This window comes from Pinus tabuliformis, chromosome J, assembly GCF_031772625.1.
Source record: "Pinus tabuliformis cultivar Carrire ecotype Pingquan chromosome J, CPIR1, whole genome shotgun sequence".
Taxonomy (NCBI): domain Eukaryota; kingdom Viridiplantae; phylum Streptophyta; class Pinopsida; order Pinales; family Pinaceae; genus Pinus; species Pinus tabuliformis.
In genome coordinates, this window is record NC_142295.1 from 212,227,260 (window position 1) to 212,248,774 (window position 21,515).

A 21,515-nucleotide genomic window follows, 5' to 3' on the forward strand; every position below is an offset into this window, starting at 1 on the left:
TATCTTGTACAGTTAATTTTCACCTTGGATTTAAAAACCCTGTTTTTAAAGCCAAAGTCATTTCTCAAAAAATTTGTGAAAATTGTAAAAAATTCAAAATGATTCAAAGGACAACATATAACCCTGGCTCCCTTGCCAAGATCCCTCAGAGCCTATCCCTGCAAAAAGTATCAAAGAAAAGCATCAAATTAGTCAATTTCAAGACAAAAGGAAACCAAAAAAAAAATCAAGTTTATAAAGTGTCAAAGAAAAACATTATAAAGTGGGTTATGATATGAAATTAATTCAAATAAAGTTATAAAAACCCCAATCTCCCTCCATCGAGCCTCATTGTGCATCCAAGTCATTGAGCAAGTGATTGCAAGTGAGTTCGAGCCGAAGTTGTGAGTTGCAGAGGCGCGCGACCCGTCAGACCAGGCGCGCGACCCGTCAGAGGCGCGCGACCCGTTGGGTGAAGCGCGCGACCCCTTGGGTGAAGCGCGCGACCCGTCAGCGCCTTCATTGTAAAAACTGCCTGTAAATTCACCAAGGAGCCACAAAATCACCGAATTGTGTGAGGTAGGCCCTCCAACTCAAAAATTTGTTGCTTGTTATGGTTAAAGGAAATCATGAGTGCATTTTCAAAGGTCTCCATTTGCAAATGAAAAGCTCCACTTTGCTTTGGTTTAAAATTGTAAAAATGGCTAGGGTTTATATGCTGTTTTAAGGTATCCCCTTGTTATCATTTTTGTATCCCCTTGTTATCATTTTTTCCCCATTTCCCATTTCTTTTTCCTTGTCTTTCTATGTAAATTTCCCTTGCAAAATTGGTGAAAGGCTCTAAACCCTACCCCTCTTCCCTAAGAAATAAAAATCAAACCCTAACCCTACCTCTCATAATATCCATGTAAATAAATTTATATAATGATGCATATGCAATGATTTTGCTATGATTTTTCCCTAAAATCCCTGTTTTATATATTATTATCCCATTTTCCCTTTAAAGTATCCCTCCCCTAACATTCCCCTCGTGCTCCTTGTCCCCTTGAAACAGCATTTTACAAAGCAGAAACAGCAGTATATTTCAGCCACTTTGCTCTTAAAACAATGTCAGAAACCGAAACCAATTATGAGCAAAGTGATGACCAGGCATCAGCTTCAGAGATTGAGGTACAGAGGAGGCCTCATAAGGGTGGAAAGGGTGGACATCATAGAAGAGAGGAGCCCACCTCTTTGGCAGATTTACAGGCTTGTCCTATGGCAGTCTCATGTTTCCGTTATATGTCTTGCTATGAGTTTTGCGAGAGGATCTCTCGGATTCAGCATCACAGGGAGTTGGCTCGCCTATTTGTTTTACATTTGCATGATGGACATGTCAACCTTGCCGGGGTGGATTTTACATTGACACCCGAGGTGATTGCACAGGCCACAGGGATACCTAATGTCGGAGAGGTGTGGAACAAGCGCAGGATGTTGGACAATGTTCAGTTTGAGCCTTTCATTAGACCTGCATTCATGAGACATTTGACGGGTGTATTTCCTTTCAGATTTTTGAGGAGTGAGTATGCTCCCATGATGAGGCTTATCATGCTCTTTTTCACCTGTGAGGGCAGATTTTCACAGATATATTCGTACCATATTCGCCTGATGATGCATTTCACACGGGTACGGATGATGAACATCCCTGTTTTCATGTGCCAAAACATTGAGAGGATGGTGCCCTTGATGCAGAGGAAGAGCCCAGCACAGCAGTATAGGAGCCTCTATCATTACGGTTTGATTCAACTTGTGGTCAGACATCAGTTGGCTCAGCAGGGCATCACATGGGAGGAGTTCATCTCTCGTGAGTTCTTTACAGCACCACCACCACATCCAGAGATTGTTCATAAGGAGGGAGGACCATCACAGCAGCATGATATCCCCGGGACTAGCCATGTCAGCTCTTCTCCATTGGTCACTTATCAGAGAGGCCACAGGGCCTTATTTGCAGCAGCTAGGCGAGTATTTTCTCCACACCAGGTGGAAGGGGTCTCGCCTTCTTCATCAGCACCACGAGTGTTATCTCCACACCAGGTGGAAGGGGCCTCGTCTCCGACAGCAGCACAGGTATCAGAGAGGGGCAAACAGTCCAGGATTGATGAGGGGCCATCAGGTGTTCCAGATATAGAGCTTGTTGATCTTGATGTCAGTTCTCCTAGCCTAGAGTCAAAGGAGATCATTCAGCACCTTAGAGCTGAAAATGATGCATTGCAGAAGAGATTAGAAGGGGCACAATGGACAATCTCATATCTAGAACAGCGCAACAAGCAGTTGGAGGATGAGCAAACTCTTGATGAGTTGTGGAGGATTCGTGGTGACCGCAACTTGAATCGAAGAAGACCCGGTGATTTAGTGCCAGTTGAGCGAGAGGCTATGCTTATCCGGCTCAATGCTCATTTAGAGAGGCTGTTGGCTAAGGCCAACCAAGATAAGAAATTGCTGAGAAACATGAAGAATCATTATTGGGCACAGATGCACGTGTGCAAGGCAAAGATGAAGGTGCTCCAAAGGCGGTTGGTCAAAGCACAAAAACGGAGAAAAAGGCCCGATCCCCTCCACATCTTGGCCGAGGCTTCCTTGAAGGAGCATGGCACTAAATAGCTCAACTCCAGCACAAATTCCAAGAAATTTTGAGCATTTTGGGTGATTTTTGGTTTTTAAGGCAAAAAACAGGTTTTTCCGCTTGACGGGTCTCACCCCCCGCGCGACCCTTTCACTTGGCAACTCTATTTTCAAAAAACTCAGCATTTTTGGATTTGGCATGAAAAGTTACACATGCTCACCCATTGCCAAGAGATTTTATGAAGTTTTGGGCCTCCTGAAAGTCAAAAAAAAAGCAAAAAATGACTTTCTGCCACATTTTTGACACACAGAAAGCAGTCTTGGGAGATTGCAATTTTGGAGGGGCAAATGACCACCAAATTCAGAAATTCCAGTTGGGTTGGAAAGTAGACATCCAGACCTTTCCAACAAGCCTACTCTTGCCCCATTTGGACACCTGGAAGTGCCCCAAAAGTTCCCTCAAAGGCGCGTGACCCGTCAGGGAATGGCGCGCGACCCATCAGGCAAATTTCTCAAAATTTCAGTGTACAGCTCAGCAAAACGCAGTTTTGACTGTGTTTGACTTTTTGGAGTTGATTTTTATCCTTCTTGTTGTAAATGATGTAAATTTATGACACTTTTACACTTATGTATCTCTTCTGGAAGATTCATTCATGAGATAGGTGAAAATTAAATGAATGAATTGGTTTCCTAGTTTATAGAGGCAAGTTGTTTTGACTGCCTAGTTTTCAGTGCTTAGTTTAGAATTGGTTGAAACAGCTCCTAGGATAGTGAGCTCGACCCCTAGAGGCAGGAAAAGATGTTAGATGATCTATATTATGTACTCTCTTGCTCATTTTCATGGTTGGACTCTTGAGGGAGAAGCTCTTATTGTATTACTCACTATATCTCTGCAATTTTTGGCAAAGGAAGACCAGGGTTTTGCAGTCCTTTTTGGGATTCTTGTGGTCACATGTATTGATGGTGTGTTTCTCTTTGTACTTGTAAGTGTGTTATGTGAATCATTTCCTTACTTTTCCTTCTGCAAATTAGGCAAATGAAGTGTTAAAGTAGAATTCATGACTGTCATGCTCTCCTTTTAAGTTTGCTTAATATCAATGTTTTCAATTGTTTAAGGGGAATTCAAGGTTATTGCTTGCTCTCCTTAACTTCTCACCGGTCATTCTCATCCATCCACCTCTATCAAAGGCATCAATACTGTCTCCTACCTCGCCCCAAAAAACCCCCTGCAAAAACTGTGTCCAATCCCCGCACCCGAAATTGCCATTCCCCGATTTTCCACCAAAACTTTAAAAATCCCAAAATTAAACCTCTTGATCAGTTTACTAGCCTAAAATCAGTGTTTCCCTATTGGTCATCTCGCCCATTGAAGATCTTTACTGAGATAAACCGGAGAGAGCCCTCTCCTGCCCCGTAAGGCTAGCTACGAGGCTAAGTGGTTTGATGTTGCCTTGGAGTTTACCTTTTTCAGCCTGAGGTGAAATTCCTAGCGCTAACATGGGGCATAATGTACCAAGCATATCACCATCATCCCAAAAGTGGATCGCTAGTAGTCTCTGAGCATCCATGAAGATCCGTGGAGTGTTGTCTGTTGCTGTGGAGGCCAATGGCTCTCTATGCACACCCTACATGTGCCAATGTAGACCTTTGGGGGTTAGGATCCCATATAGGGAGACCAAACCCAAATGGAAACCACCTATAATCCTGCATAAGATCCAATGTGTCCCCTAGGCTTCCAGTACAACCAGTCATTAAAATAATCGGGTAAAAGAGCTTACAAATCATGGATAACAAAGTGGGCACTTCATAATGGCATGCCCTTCCGTAGTGGGCTTTGGCATGTGCTAGTGTCTCCAAGCTCCAAAGGGGGTTAGCCAAGTACCTTATTAGGTGGTTTTAGCCCTTAAAGGGGATAGTATGTCCAAGGTACATCCCTCTAATGGGGGTGGCAAGTGATAAATAAGTGGAATGGAGTAGGGAATGAGAGGGGCAATCCTGGGCCACATATTGGGGCATAGGGGTAGCTAGATAAGGGGAAGCCCACACCTGGGTATGTAATGTATAGGAGGGAGCAATCGTGGTACATGAGGTGCCCCGACCTTGATTTTTCCACCCTTCTTTATATGCCTTTTGCCTTTTATGAATTTTCTTTAATTAATTGCTCGGGCTCAAAGGACAAGAGCATGATGTGTAAGATATAGCAGTGATTACCCCTTTTAAGGTAGGGTGGTTCATTGCCTTCCAGGGGTTGGGACAATCATGGGTTCCTGAATGATAAAGGAGAGTCATCTAGGGCCTATGGAACCAGGGTAATGGTCATGGATTGGGGCAGAACTCATGCATTAGTTTTTGCCCACATGCTGATTATTTTGTCCCATCCATCTTTTGCATTTTGTGGTACAATTTCCTGTTAAATGTGGCCAAGTATGGTTTTTTTTTCTTTTAGCTGCTTCAACCTCCGGGGCATCATTCTAGGCCTGACCCAAGGTGGGGGGGAAAGGGATAAGGTGGTTGGCCCTATGTGGACCCAAAATGGAAATGTGGGCCCAGGTGGGAAAAACAATGAATGGGGTGGGGGGTATAATGAGTGGAAAGGGAGTAATATGTGAAAGTAAAGGAGCAGGACCACGCACCCAATTTTGGAGTTTCCCAAGTAGTACCACCCAAGAACCAAATGGTCAATAAAGGAGATCCCACAAAACTAAGATCCAAGGGTAACAACCAAAAGGGATCAAGGGGACAACCCACTATTTCTGCCAAAACCCCCCATCATCTACACCTAGAAGTATCCATGGTAAGTAAACCCAATACTCAATTACCAAATGACAAGACATACCTTTAGATTCAGGAGGACCACCTTCAAACATACGACCAATACAAGTGGGAGAGGGACCACATCGCTGGCTCAGGTGGCAGAGAAATGGCACAACGAACTAGTAGGAGGCATCAAGGGGTTGTTGGCTGCTGACTGGGGCTCATCATGGAGAAACATTTATCCTCGGGATATCACCCACAAAGTGGTGGGTAACATGGCCAATGTGTGAGGGGGATCAATTGAGAGAGTTCATCTCAACCTCACTTCTTGAGATTTGGAGATTAAATCTCATCCATTGGATCCTAGGTTTAGGGAATCCATTTTTTCTAAGAGACAAAAGGAGAAAAGGGAGGTTCATTCCTTACTTCACCCTTGAGAGAGCATGAGGAGAAGAGAGGAGAGAATGAGAGTTTTCTAAGGAAAAATTGCAGCAAGGAAGGAGGCTCGAATTTCTAGGTGGAGGGTAAGTAGTAGCACTATTTTCGAGGAAGAGGGCAGCTATATAAGGCACGAATTTCGAGGGTTGTAGCATGCATTTCGAGGAGTTGTTCTACACGAAAATCGAGGAGTTTATTCTGCTGCCAGACTCTAAATTCGAGGCATGAATTTCAGGACAGAAGCCACTGTCAGCGCAAATTTCAAGGGAGCAGATAGACACAAATTTTGAGGCAGTCTGCTCACCTTCAGCACGAATTTCAAAGTACCTTCAACATAGTTTTTGAGGCAGATTTCTGGGCACAAATTTCAAAAAATTGTAATTAATGCTACAGCAGAAAAAGGGAGATAATTACAGTGAATTTTTGTACTTGTTTTGTAATTTCCTAAGCAATAAAATCCTCCTTTGAAGACCGGTTTTCCCCAAGAGGCTGTGGGGTTTTTTCGAGGTCACCTTGACCAAAAACTAGTGTCTCACATGCTTGAATGTTTGCCTAAATTTTGTATTAATTTCAGCTGATAGGAAAAGTGAAAATAGTAGAAGTACTCTTTGAATGTTTACAATTAATGCATTCTGAAATTTATATCAGCATGACAAAACATGTGGGTTGAGCCTAAACAACATATGCAATTTTGTAAATTGGGTTAACAGTGCATATCATAATTTTTCTACATGGTATCAAAGCCAAGATGAGCCATGTTGAGGCTTAAATCTTCATTTTCAGTCAGCTGATATAGCGGGCAGCAAGCTACCAAAGTCTTCAAACAGTGAACCATATCTTTGAAACTTTGCCAGAAACCCAAAGACTTCAGCAGTTCAGAGGTAGAGAGGTTCTCGCTTCCAAATTTGCTTCATTTTATTGGTTGTGGGGTCATGGCTACTGGGTTGAGAGTAGAGGACAGATTGATGGGGGCCGGAAACTTTGGCCCATGGAACGAGAGTATTATGCTTTTACTGGAGGAATTTCTCAAATAAGAGATCAACTTCTTTCGACTGGAGAAATCATTCTTAACAAGAGAGGGTTATAAGGCACAATGAGCTCCCTTTTGATGCCAACACTCCCACAAAAATCTCTCATCTCCGTTGAAGTGTACTCACCCACATTGTCTAATCTCAACACCCTGATCTGCCTCCTTCTCTAGTTCTCCACAAGAGCCTCAAACTCTTGGAATCGTCAGAAGACCTCATCCTTGGTCTTGAGGATCTAAATCCACGTCCTCCTGGAGTGGTCATCAATAAATGTCACATAGTACTTATATCCACTCAATGAAATATGGGACATAGGACCACATACATCAAAATGAATCAAGTCAAGAACACCTACAGTTGTGTTGTCACTGCTCTGGAAAGGTGTCTTGGTGTACTTTCCCAAAGCACACCCCCTGCGCACATCATGATGCTCCATGCTTAAGTCAGGCAACCCTGTAACCATCTCCCTCAACATCCTAAAAGCTCCATGGTGCAAGTGGGCCATCCTCCTGTGCCATAGCTCACATAAGTCACTATTATTGATCTGCGCTACCATAGCTCGAAGAGGCTAAAATAAAAGTCTGTATAGTCTTCCACTACAAGCTCCAATCACATGAGTAGGCTCGATATTGGATCCCCCGGGATATATCAACACTTGTCCCTTTCGGAACAGTACCTCATGCCCCCTGTCCTCCAAGCTAGAAACTAATATCAAACTCAACTTCAACCCTGGAACATAAAGAACATTTGTCACCTTTAGAAGAGGTGATGACTCCTTCAAAATAAAATTGTCCCCATACCTATCGCCTTGACTTTGGAGTTGTCGCCAAGCACAACCTCCAAGTCAATGTCATCCTCCAAAAGGCTCGTGAAGTGCTCTCTAACTCCAGTCATGTGGCAAGATGCTCCACTATCTATGAACCATGCACGAGAAGAAGTGACATGAGTGGCTAAACTCACCACCAAAGCACACTCTGAATCAAACATAGCCGCAAAATCATCCACATCTGTTGAAGCTACAACTCCCTGTTTCTTCTTACCCTTCTTGTTGGGGCACTGAACAGCATAGTGACCCATCTTCCCACAAGCAAAGCATTTCACTTTGCTCATGTCATTCTCCTTGGCCTTTTGCTTCCATTCTCTTGCTTTGCTCTAATAGAAGACCCCTTCTTGATCTTCTTGCCTTTCTTGCCCTTTGCCGAAAGAGAAACATTCTTCTCTTCACCTCCCCCACCACTCTTGCTGCCACCTCTCACACTCCTCCCAGTCTCCTCTTGGATGAAATCGTCCCACATCCTCCTCCAACCAGGAAAGTGTTGGAATTTCTATGTTTAACCCGTTAGAAATTCTTCCTGTACTATCTGATTTATTTCTCCCTACTTGTTCAATTACTTAACAAGTTATTTACCATGTAAATATTGAAAATAAATGCAAGTACAGTATCAACACATACAGATCATCAACTGAAAGTAAACAGGAACACAAGTGACACTATTGTTTTTGGACTAATGTCCCCGGAAAAACCCAATGTAGGAAAACCGGTGTAGCTATTCAGAGGGTTTTATTATTATGCAGTTTCAGAATACAACCTGGGTGCCAAAAGTGGCTCACCCAACAGAGAATGCCCTCGGCAGTAGTTCCTCTCAGTCGGAGACAGATATTCCAGCTAAATCATTAGATGAACGATCCCACAACAACAATGCAGCTTCTGTTGCTCTGCATCACTCTGATAGGGACTGCGTCACCCTATCCGACTCTCCAGCTCCCAGTCTGCCCCACGAAATCCTTCAACGCTGCCTCTATGCCCTGCGTTAGCCTCTTTGACCTCTGCGTCAGCTTTTGGAGCCTCTACGTTAGTCCCTAGACCCTATGTGTCTCGCACATTGGCCTCTCTGGCTCTGCGCAGCTCCTGGCTGCCTCCGCGTGGCCTTTAGATGGCTCTGCGTCAACCTCTCCCAACTCTGCGTTGATCCTCCTGGTACTAACTCTACCTCTCTGCTATGTATTCATTGCCCCTCAGCTGCAACTTAGATCACTCGATTTCCTTAACAAACCCTGGCCTAGAAAATCGAATTCTTGATCTCTCTTGGTGTGTTCTCCAACTGACCATCAAGCCTCCTCTTATACTTTTCTCGTTGGTCCATCAATGACCAAGATTAAATCTCTAATCAACAGCTAAGATTAGATTTGGCTTGATCCATGACTTTTGGAACATTCTAACCCAGATTTATATTAATACCCATTAATATTTTATTTTTCCTAAGTTTAGACTTAGGAACTCCATTAAAATATTAATTATTTTAATATCTCCCAAACCAGTTAGAATCTGCCCAAACCATTTCTTGGTCTTGGAGATCTCATGTGCTTTAGCATCTCCACCAATTTTCATGGCTAGAGCACATCCGATGCTACCCCAAATCAACACTCCCTCTTAGCGAGGAATGTGCTCTAGTAATACTCCACACTGAGTATCACCTGATTATCCAACACCAGTCTCTGTGTTGATGCTAGGCCTCCCTGCCCAACATCCTTTGCACTGTTGCATTTTGTACTGCTGCTCATGGCCTTGCCACTGCCACTACTGCATCCACTGCCCCTGCCACTGCCACTGCTGCTGTCCATACTCCCAGCACTGCATCCCCTTCTCATCAAGCTGCATCGTGATGCCCATAGCACTGCCACTGCTAATTGTTGCACTGCAACCCAATTACCGAGAAGTAGGTAACTAATCCACCCAACTCTGACATCCCTATCAGGCTAGAGACACACTCGATGTTAAAGCTCCCTCTGCCGCTAACAAGAGCTCCCTCTACTGACCTTTGTGATGCTGCAACAACTCCCTGCATCTCGCACCGCTGCAAACCTCTTTGTGCCATCCTGCATTGTTGCAACACTCTTCGTGCCTCTCGCACTGTTGCAGCCTGTTGTCCCAGGACTCCTGCACTGTAGCACTCTCGGTCGCTCCATCTGCATCCGTCTCTACCAACATCTGCTAGTCCTACTCCTCTTCGAGGCTCCCGTAGCAAGGTATAATCCAAGAGGTTGGGTGCCTCAAGGATCCTGCCCCTCGTCACCTGTAGTCCGTCTGACTACAGCTTGATGTCACCCCACTTCCTCTCAAGTGGCGCATGAGCACTCATGGCACAATCGTCATCCTCCTCGACTTCTTTCTCCGCTTTTGCTGGCGTTGCCTTCGAGTCAGAAGCCTCTCCCATACTCTTCTTCCTCAGACACTGGTTCGCATATTAACCCAGTTCCCCACAATGGAAGCACTTGACCTTGGAGAGGTCCTTCTCCTTTCCCTTCTCTTGCTTTCCCGCAAATGCGAGAGCCGCATCTTCTTCTTCCTCCTTGATTCTGACACCTTTTCTGCTACTCCTCACCTTGGTCACTTGTCTGATCTCTTCTTGACGAAGAGCCACCCACAATTCCTCCCAATCTGGAAGGCTCGACCTGCCCAGTATGCTCTGGACAAATACCTCCCAATCCTCTAAGACTGCGTTCAATGTGGTCCTCACCATCAGTTCCTGATCCAGCATGGCCCCTATGAAAGTTAGTTGGTCATAGATCTCCTTCAATCCACCGAGGAAGACATCTATCTGCTCTCCCTTCTACATCTGGTATGACCGCAGCTGATTTTCAAGTAACATCTTCCTCTGCACGGAAGTATGCTGGTACAATTTCTTCAGGGCATCCCACATCTCATTTGTCGTGTCCTTCTCGGCAATATGCGGCACCACATGATCCTTGACCCCATCAAGAATGATGCACTTCGCCTTGGCCATTGCCTCCTCGTACTTCTCATTTTCAGCTGGGTCAACTGGGATCGCTATTGTTTTCAAGGCGAAGTCCTTGATGTGATATCTGTCTAGAATGGACAAGATCTTGGCCTTCCAGACCACGAAGTTGGATGCTCCGTCCAACCTATCCTGATCTCTCAGTCCATTCACGGCCATTATGCTGCTCTTCTTCTGACTCCTCTAAGTCTCTTTACTTCCCTCCTGGAAGTCCTTGGTTCAACTCCCTCTGAGTCTCGATTTCCCTTCTGGAAATCCCTCCTCCTTGGTCTTGCCCTGTTAGGTATTGTTTTGACCACAGTACCCCACCAGCTTCGCTCTGCAAATTATCTGCGGCCTCCTATATCCCAGCAACTTGAAAGACTAAGTCTCTAGGCTCTGCGCAATCCTGGCACCGGCAAAATTTGCACCTCCTAGCCACAGCATCGATCCTTCCTGACTGAGAAAGATGATCAAGCACTGCGTAGGTCAGGTCTACTCCTCTCTGCCTCTGCGCTGATCCTCCTCCTGGCTCGAACTGATGATGCATGCCCTCTATGTCACCCCTTCCTTGCTGCTTTCTGCTAGGAACAACTTTTGTCACTCAAGACAATTGTTTTTGCTGCTACTACTCTACTTAGCTGATGCCTTCAGTTATCCTGTGATCTGCAACCTCTCTCTGATACCGTGTTGGAATTTCTAAGTTTAACCAGTTAGAAATTCTTCCTGTACTATCTGATTTATTTCTTCCTACTTGTTCAATTACTTAACAAATTATTTACCATGTAAATACTGAAAATAAATACAAGTACAGTGTCAACACATACAGATCATCAACTAAAAGTAAACAAGCACACAAGTGACACCGTTGTTTTTGGACAAATGTCCCCGGAAAAACCCAATGTGGGAAAACCAATGCAGCTATTCAGAGGGTTTTATTATTATGCAGTTTCAGAATACAACCTGGGTGCCAGAAATGGCTCACCCAACAAAGAATGCCCTCGGCAGTAGTACCTCTCAGTCGGAGACAGATATTCCGGCTAAATTACCAGATGAACGATCCCACAGCAACAATGCAACTTCTGCCGCTCTGCGTCACTCTTATAGGGACTGCGTCACCCTATCCAGCTCTTTAGCTCCCAGTCTACCCCACGAAATCCTCCAGCACTACCTCTAGGCCCTGCGTCAGCCTCTCTGGCCTCTGCGTCAACTTCTGGAGCCTCTGCATCAACCCCTAGACCCTCTACGTCTCACACGCTGGCCTCTTTGGCTCTACGCAGCTCCTGGCTGCCTCTGCGTGGCCTTTAGTTGGCTCTGCGTCAACCTCTCCCAGCTTTGCGTTGATCCTCCTGGTACTAACTCTACCTCTCCGTTATGTATTCACTGCCCCTCAGCAACAACTCAAATCACTCACTCGATTTTCTCAGCAAACCCTGCCCCAGAAAATCGAATTCTTGATCTCTCTTGGTGTGTTCTCCAACTAACCCTCAAGCCTCCTCTTATACTTTTCTCGTTGGTCCATCAATGGTCAAGATTAAATCTCTAATCAACGGCTAAGATTAGATTTGGCTTGATCCATGACTTTTAGAACATTCTAACCCAGTTTTATATTAAAACCCATTAATATTTTATTTTTCCTAAGTTAGACTTAGGAACTCCATTAAAAATATTAATTATTTTAATATCTTCCAAACTAGTGAAAATCTGCCCAAACCATTTCTGGGTCTTGGAGATCTCATCTGCTTTAGCCTCTCCACCAATTTTCATGACTAAAGCACATCTGATGCTACCCCAAATCAACAGAAAGTGCTCTCTGACCACCAAGCCATGGATAAAGCCATCCCACTTCTCGATGAACCAATCTAAGGCAATCTAAAACAACTGCTCCTCTGGAACAACCTCTCCAACGACAACTAACTCATCCTTCACCTGTGAGACTCTGGTGAGGAAAAATGTCACACTGTCAGTAAAAGCATAATCCTCTCCTTCCATGGGCCAAAGTTTTCAGCCCCCATCAATCTGTCCTCTACTCTCAACCCAATGGCCATGACCCCACAACCAACAAAATGAAGCAAATATGGAAGCTAGAACTTCTCTCCCTTTGAACTACTATAGTCTTTGGGTTTCTCGCAGAGTTTCAAAGGTATGGTTCACTGTTTGAACACTTTAGTAGCTTACTGCCCTCTTTATCAGCTGACTGAAAATGAAGATTTAAGCCTCAACTACACTCAATTAGCTCTGATACCATGTAGAAAAATTATGATCTACACTCTTAACCCAGTTTACAAGTTTGCATGTGTTGATTAGGTCTAACCCACATGTTTTGTCACGCTGATATAAATTTCAGAATGCATTAATTGTAACATTCAAAGAGTACTTCTACTATTTTTCACATTCCCTATCAGCTGAAATTAATACAAAATTTAGGCAAGCATTCAAGCATGTGAGACACAAGTTTTTGGTCAAGGTGACCCCGGAAAAACCCCATAACCTTTAGGGGAAAACCGGTCATCAAAGGAGGATTTTATTGCTTAGGAAATTACAAAAAAAGTACAAAAATTCACTGTACTTATCTCCCTTTTTTTGCTGTAGCATTAATTACAATTTCTGGAAATTTGTGCCCACTGAACAATTCAGATTTTCACAAAATCTCTTGCCCAGAATTTCTGCAATTTCTCAGCTCAGCTCCTAGGAAATTGTGCCCAGAAATCTGCATTGAAAACTGTGCTGAAGGTACATAGAAATTTGCGCTGACACTGAGACAGACTGCCTTGAAATTCATGCATGTCTGCTGCCTCGAAATTTCCGCTGACAGTGGCTGCTGACAGCAGCAAAAACCTCCTCGATTTTTGGGCAAAACAGCTCCTCGAAATGTGTGCTACAGCCCTCAAAAAGTGTGCATCCTTGCCTCGAAAATTGTTCCAGCTGTAGCTTCCCACTTCCTCAAAAATTGTGCTATTGTTTGCCCTCCTAGAAATTCGAGCCTCCTTCCTTGCTGCAATTTCTCTTTAGTAAACTCTCCTCTCCTTGAAGTTTTCTCTCTTCTCTTCTCCTCATGCTCTCTCAAGTGTGAAGTAAAAAATGAGTCTCCCTTTTCTCCTTTTGTCTCTTAGAAAAGATTGAATCCTTAAACCTAGGATCCAATGGATGAGATTTAATCTTCAAATCTCAAGATGTGTGGTTGAAATTAACTCTCTCAATTGATGCCCCACACACATTGGCCCCATTACTTAAAAGCCTCCTAGTAACTTTTTCAAGTTGTGTACCTTTTCATATTTTTCTCATAAAGTGATTTTTCAACTCACTTTATATTAGAAAAATACACTTAGTACGTTACATATAAAGTCACTTTATAAAGTACATGTGACTTTAATATTAGAAAAATACACTTAGTACTTTACACATAAAGTCACTTTATAAAATACAAGTACAACACTTTTAAGTACCTTTTCCACCTGTGACATTAATATAACTCATAAATGTCACCAAGACAAAAGTCATTAATGTGTCTAGTAGGCTAAAAGGGATAAATGCCTAGTAACAACTCTCCTTGGTACTATTTCCAACATTCCCTCTTACTGAGGAAGGTGTTGCTCACCACTCCCATCATGTCTCTGAAGAAAACATGCTTTCCTATTGGCAAAGACTTGGTGAGAATGTTTGCTACCTGCTCATCAGTGGATATATACTCAAGCTTCACTGCCCCTCACTAAACCCAATCTCTAATGAAGTGGTATCTGATCTCTATATGCTTTGACCGATCATGAAATACTAGATTCTCAAAGAATTTAATACAACTCTGATTGCCACAGTAAATCGTAATTGGTCTCAGCATCTACCAAAAAGACCATGAAGCATATTGCAAAGCCATAATGCCTCGCACCTTGCCTGACTATCTGCCATATACTCTGCCTCTGCATTGCTCAATGCCACTGACTTTTGTTTCTTGTTGAACCATAACACAACTACCGAGCCCATTGAGAAACAACATCCGGAAGTGCTCTTTCGGTCACTAACACTGCAAGCCCAATCTAAAGTCTGTGCAACCAAACAATCTAACCCCATCACATTTGACATAGTCCAACCCATAATCCACTATGCCCTGTAAGTACCTCAACACATGTTTTGCAGCCACCCAAAGTACTGTCTTGGGCTCCATCATAAACTGACTCAATGAGTTGACTGCAAAACAAATATCTGGTCTAGTGTTGACCAGATACATCAATGACCCGATCAGCGGACGATACAAAGTGGGATCCACTAACTCGGAATCAGCATCATGCAACTTCCTCCAGTTGGTGATCATAGAAGTAGCCATAGGCCTGCAACCATCCATATAGAATCTCCTCAAAATATCTCCTGCATACCTCCCTTGGCCAACAAAGATATGTCCATCCTCCTGACAAACCTCCAACCCCAAAAAGTAATGCATCAACCCCATATCAGTCATAAAAACTCTGAAGCAAGATCTCTCTTGCAGTGTTGGATCAAACTTTCCTCCCCTATGATAAAAAAGTCATAAACATACAGTACCAGAATGAGTGGATTGTCACGTACTAGAATAAAGTATAAGGTTCAAATCTGCATCACTCTTCTGGAATCCCATCTACTGCAAGTAGGCATCTATCCTCTCGTACCATGCCATCGGTGCCTGCTTCAGTCTATTCAAGGCTTTCTTCAGCCTACAAACATGAGACTCTCTCCCATGCAACTCAAATCCCTCAAGTTGCTCAATGTACACCTCCTCTTGTATAACACCATTGAGAAAGGAGATCTTCACATCCATCTGGTGAATCCTCCATCCCATCTCAATTGCTATAGATATCACTACACTAATGGAAGTATAGCGAGCAATCAGTGCAAAGGTCTCCTTATAGTTAACTCCCTATACCTGTGAGAAACCCCACACCACAACCGAGCTTTGAGCTTCTCAACGCTACCATCTGCAGCATGTTTGACCTTGTAGAGCCACCTAGAATTCACAATTGACTTCCCATCAAGATGTGGCACTACCTCCCAAACATCATTCTTCATGATAGAGGCATACTCCTCCACCATGGCATCCCTCCAGATCTGCTATCTAGCAGCCTCCTCAAAACTAGATGGCTTTGTCTCCGCAACATCTACCACAAAGCCACCAAACCTCTTTAGCGATCTACTCTCCCTCACTGACAACTTGGGTTTCCCCACTGCCTCCTTTAGGGTCTCCCAAAGCCATCTTGGCTTCCTCTTCCCTGTAGTAGTCTCTTGTGGTGGTAATAAAATCCTCAACTGGTGCCTCTCCTCTAGGAGAGGAAGGCTCTGAAATAACTAAGGGAGATCCTGAACTCTGAAGTATTGTGCCCTGTGAACTTGTCACCCCTGAAGAAGGTGAACCTCCTAATCCTAGTGTACCACCTGATGCCCCTGAAACCTGTGGTGTGGCCCCCTGTTGAGGAGCCTGCTACTCTACCTGATCAACCTCCCGAGACCTCCTCAAAGCCCTCTCCTCCTCAAATGTCACATCCCACCTCAAGACAATCTTCCTCTATGCAGGAAGATATATGCAGTAGGCTTTGTTGGTCTCACTGTAACCCACTAGGATACCCCTCTCTGCAGTGGGTTTCAACTTCGTCCTCTTCTCCTCAAGGACGTGTGAATATGTAAGGCACCTAAATATCCTGATGTGCCCAACTTTTGGCATCTTGCCAATATATATATCTCCTCAAGAGTCTTGCTCTCCAAGACACTGCGTGGGCTCATGTTCTGCAAATAAACAGCAATGTTACATGCCTCAGCCCACAAGAAGAAAGGTAAACTCTGATCATGCAACACGGCTCTAGCTGCACCCACAATGGTCTTATTCTTCCTCTCTGCCACCCCATTCTGTTGAGGGTTATAGGGCAATATGAGCTCCCTCTTGATGCCAACACTCCCACAAAAATCTCTCATCTCTACTGAAGTGTACTCAGCCATTGTCTGATCTCAACACCATGATCTGCCTCCTTGTCCGGTTCTCCACAAGAGCCTTACACTCTTGGAATCGGCGGAAGACCTCATCCTTTGTCTTCAAGAAGTAAATCCAAGTCTTCCTGGAGAAGGTAATCAATAAATGTCACATAGTACTCATATCTACTCAATGAAACATGGGACATAAGACCACATACGTCATAGTGAATCAAGTCAAGGACACCTGCAACTTTGTTGTCACTGCTCTGGAAAGGTGTCTTGGTGTACTTTCCCAAAGCACACCCCCCTGCACACATCATGATAATCTGTGCTGAAGTCAAGTAACCCTGTAATCATCTCCCTCAACATCTTGAAAGCTCTATGATGCAAGTGGGTCATCCTCCTCTGCCACAACTCACATAAGTCACTACTACTTGTCCGTGCTACCACAACTCGAAGAGGCTGAAACAAAAGTCTGTATAGTCTCCCACTACGAGCTCCAATCACATGAGCAGACTTGATACTGGATCCCCTGGGATATATCAACACTTGTCCCTTTTGGAATAGTACCTCATACCCCCTGTCCTCCAAGCTAGAGACTGATATCAAACTCTTCTTCAACCCTAGAACATAAAGAACATATGTCACCTTCAGAAGAGGTGATGACTCCCTCTGAAATGAAACTATCCCCATACTTGACTTTGGAGTTGTCGCCAAGCACAACCTCCAAGTCAATGTCATCCTCCAAAAGGCTCGTGAAGTGCTCTCTAAATCTGGTCATATGGCAGGATCCTCCACCGTATATGAACCATGCAATGGGAAGAAGTGACATGAGTGGCTAAACTCACCACCAAAGCACACTCTTAATCAAACATAGCACAAAATCATCCACATTTGCTGAAGTTGCGACTCTCTATTTGTTCTTACCCTTCTTGTTGGGACATTGAACAACATAGTGACCTATCTTCCCACAAGCAAAGCATTTCACTTTGCTCATGTCATTCTCCTTAGCCTTCTGCTTCCCCTTCTCTTGCTTTGCTCCACTAGAAGACCCCTTCTTGATCTTCTTGCCCTTTGCCGCAAGAGAAACATTGTCCTCTTCACCTCCCCCACCACTCTTGTTGCCACCTCTCACACTCCAACTGACCTCCTCCTAAATGAAATCGTCCCACATCCTCGTCCAACCAGGAAAGTGCTCTCTGGCCACCAAGCCATGGATAAAGCCATCCCACTTCTCAGTGAACCCATCTAAGGCAATCCAAACCAACTGCTCCTCTAGAACAACCTCTCCAACGGCAACTAACTCATCCTTCACCTGTGAGACTCTGGTGAGGAAGGATGTCACACTGTCAGTCTTGGTCATCTTGGTGTTGCATAGTTTTTGTCTCAACACCATCTTCTTGTTCTCATTAGAACTCTGGTGCAAAGAGACCAAGGACTCCCACATCTGATATGCATATCTCATCCCTGAAACATGAGGGAATAAATGGTCCTTGATGGCATCTAGAAGGATCCTCTTTTCCTTCACATTCTTCTTGTTGAACTCCACCAACTGAGCTGGATTAGTGGGTGCTTGCACAACTGCTTCAACAACATCCCACACTTCCACCTCCTCCAATAAAAGCATAATCCTCTCCTTCCATGGGCCAAAGTTTTTAACCCCCATCAATCTATCCTCGACTCTCAACCCAATAGCCATGACCCCATAAACAACAAAACGAAGCAAATTTGGAAGCTAGAACCTCTCTCCCTCTAAACTGTTGAAGTCTTTGAGTTTCTGGCAAAGTTTCAAAAGTATGGTTCACTGTTTGAAGACTTTTGGTAGCTTGCTATCCTCTATATCAGCTGAATGAAAATGAAGATTTAAGCCTCAACTTGGCTCAACTTGGCTCTGATACCATTCCTAGTAACACCTCTACCAGTTGTGTATCATCAAACAGCTACCAAAAACAAGAAGAACAAGAACACAGAATATAGGTTGCAAGCCAAGTCCAAAACCTCTCCACTTGAGAGGAAAACCCGCAAATCTCTTCTCTTCCTTATAGATTCTTCAATTGACGAATTCCAAGACCTTTAGACCAAGACCAAGTCCAACCTTTCTGGATGATGTGCTTTCCTTGTCCAAGTCAAACCTAGTCAAATCTCTTCCAGTAGCACAACTTCGACCTCTAGTTGCAGAATTTTGGCCTCCACTGCAGATCTAAAATTTTCAGCCCTCCTGCAGTTGTTGTTGCCACACATGTGAGCTTCTTTTAGCCTCCCAGGACTTCCTTAGACCTTTGCTTGGCTTTCTCTGACTTCTGGAGCTTGAGGATGGCTTCTTGTGACCTTCGCTTGACCTTCTTGCCTTCTCTTCTTCAAGTTCGATCTTCTAGAGGAAAACCATAAATATGTTGCAGAAACCCTAGCCTTCCTTCGCATGTGTGAGAGAGAATTAGCCCAAAATCAAATCTTCTCCATCCTCTTCCTTCTTCATTGTCTTCTTCTTCTTCTTCCTTCACTTGAATGAGTGAGAGATGAATGTGCTCCAGGGAGGTCGAGTTTCCTCCTTTATATAGGCTTCTCAAAGGTGGACATGGCTCCTCAAATTAGGTTGACTTGCCAGTTGTCAGGCCAACTTGATCTTGGAGGGTATTTTGACACTTTTAAGGACAAAAATAATTTTCTTTACAAGTTACAATATGCCCGAATGGGTCTTCAACTTATGACAATGACTCTTTTTGACTTCTTGACCTAGGAGAAACCCTAGAAGCACTCAATGGGTGCTTGACCTATAAAATAAAAGACATTGAGCATGAAACCCAGCTCCAAAAATAATAATAATATTTTTCTTTCATTTTATAATTTACATGAATCAAAAGTCTATTTCGTATTTATGAAGACCGAACCTAGTTACACGTTTTTCAACAATTTGTTCCCTCATTGCACGTAGGACCCCAAGCCACATAAATGGAGAACATGAGCAAGCAAACCATAAAAGATGAACACCCTAGCTTAAAAAGTGCCCAAGACATAATTTATGACAACAAGGCTAGACACAACCCTAAATGATGAACACCCTACAATGCATTATTTTTCAAGGCATGACTTATGGCAAGGCAAGGATCAAAGAAAGCCCTCGAAGATACACCTACCTCATTTGAGCTTTAGGCATGACATGTTATAAGACAAAACCAAAGGAGCAAAACACTTTACCTTGGAAAAGGCCCAAAGCATGATAGGTGGCAAGGGAAGGAGCTAAAGGAGGAGTGCCTTGCTTGAAATGGTTCCATGTGGCACTAGAAAGTATTTATATGATCAAAGAGGGCCCTTTGGGGCATATCATATTATTCAAGGCATATTCCACATATTTAGAGGCACTTTTCACCTCTTGAGGTATTTGGAGTTAAGGTGTGTTATTCGAGGCCTTTTCTACATATTTGGAGGTAACCTTTTTGCATGAAGAGGTGCCATGTCGCATTGTGGACATGATCAAACACTCAAAAGAGAAACATTTACTTTTGAAGATAACAAGTGGCATTATTAACCCATTTTTTTCACTCAAATACATAAAGAGAAAACATCCTACATTGGAGGACCAAAGCATGACATGTGGCAAAAGGAAAAAAGCCCTTGCTTAGATAATGCCATGTGGTAGTGAATGGTGTCACTTGAAGAGGAGCAATCCACACATACAATGAAAAAGAATGGTACTTGCTCGATTGGTTATAGAACTAGTTACGAACCCCTCAAAGAGGGACACTCTCTTCAAGAGGGCATTTAAAACATGTTAGAAGGGCATTTCAGTGATTTCACGTGGATCAAGGCATATGGACACATATTTTGAGGCATGAATTCAAGGACAGGTTGACACGTGTCATTTGTCAGTAAGTCAAACCCTTAAAAGCACTAAGAGAAGCACCCTACTTCTAGGGTTTCTAGCTCACTTTTATTATTATTTTATTCATTAGGGTTTGGTTTGAAAGCGATAAATAGGGAACCTTGTTTGCTAAAGGCATAGTTGGAAGATTGGGAGTTCCCCTCCAAGCTTAATTGAGTATCTTTGGGAGGAAGAAGTTAAGGGGGCAAGTCCAGTGTGAGGCTTTTCCATTTTTTAATTCTTTTAATGGATGAGGGTTTGCGAGAATTGCATTAGGGTTCGCTGGTGAAATAATAAATGTAGAAGGGCAAGTTTGCTCTAAAAAGAAGAGAGTAAGGTTGAGGTTGTTGAACCTTCAATCTTTGAAGCAATCTCGAACTATTGAAGGATTTGCTGCTGTAATTTTCTAGTTAGGGCTATTTTACTTCATCTTTGTGGGCTATTTTACTTCATCTTTGTGGGAGGAAGGCTACGTGAGACCTATTTGGCCCTCTTGAACTTTTGGTAAATCAGATTTGAATATATAATGTATTGTTGTCAATTTATTCTATAAGAAGGCTGGTCCTACTTTGTCTAGTTCATCTGGGGTTTCATCTTATGGTTGTCCTTCTTCGTTTCATATTAGGCTACATGTTATTCTTGGTTGTAATTTCATAGTTGTGATGGTGCATCTTGTATAAGCTTTCACTTATTCCTGCATCCTAAAAATCTATTTTGGATTATTATGGCACATTAGTGAATAGCTCTCTCAATAATATTTAGACCCGCTTGTTCTTTGATCATGTCTCCATTGCCCAATAGCATAGAAATTGATCTTGGCAGTCTCTATCTTGAGCTTCCTCCATTTAGCCTTGGTTGCTAGGAGAGACAGATCCAGATCCAGCAGACTATGAGATACATAGCTCATTGCCTGTTTCCATTTTCCATATCTTGGATCTACTTATATTGTGCATCTTCCTCTCAAATTGACTTAAAGCTATAGAATCTCGATATTGTTTCCTCATGATTTAGAGAAAATTCACATTCTTGCTTTCTACATTTTATTTTTATGCGAGCCGCTAAAATTCACATTCTTGCTTTCTACATTTTATTTTTATGGGAGCCGCTTCAGCGCTCCCACTTTGTATTGACATCATTGTACCCAACAGTACC

At 43.4% G+C, this 21,515-nt stretch overlaps 1 protein-coding gene across 1 annotated transcript in view; it reads right to left on the reverse strand.

Moving 5' to 3' along the window:
- PDX2 (pyridoxine biosynthesis 2) overlaps window positions 1-21,515 on the reverse strand; it is a 109,150-nt gene that overhangs the window by 30,319 nt on the left and 57,316 nt on the right. The gene's annotated exons all lie outside the window — the stretch shown is intronic.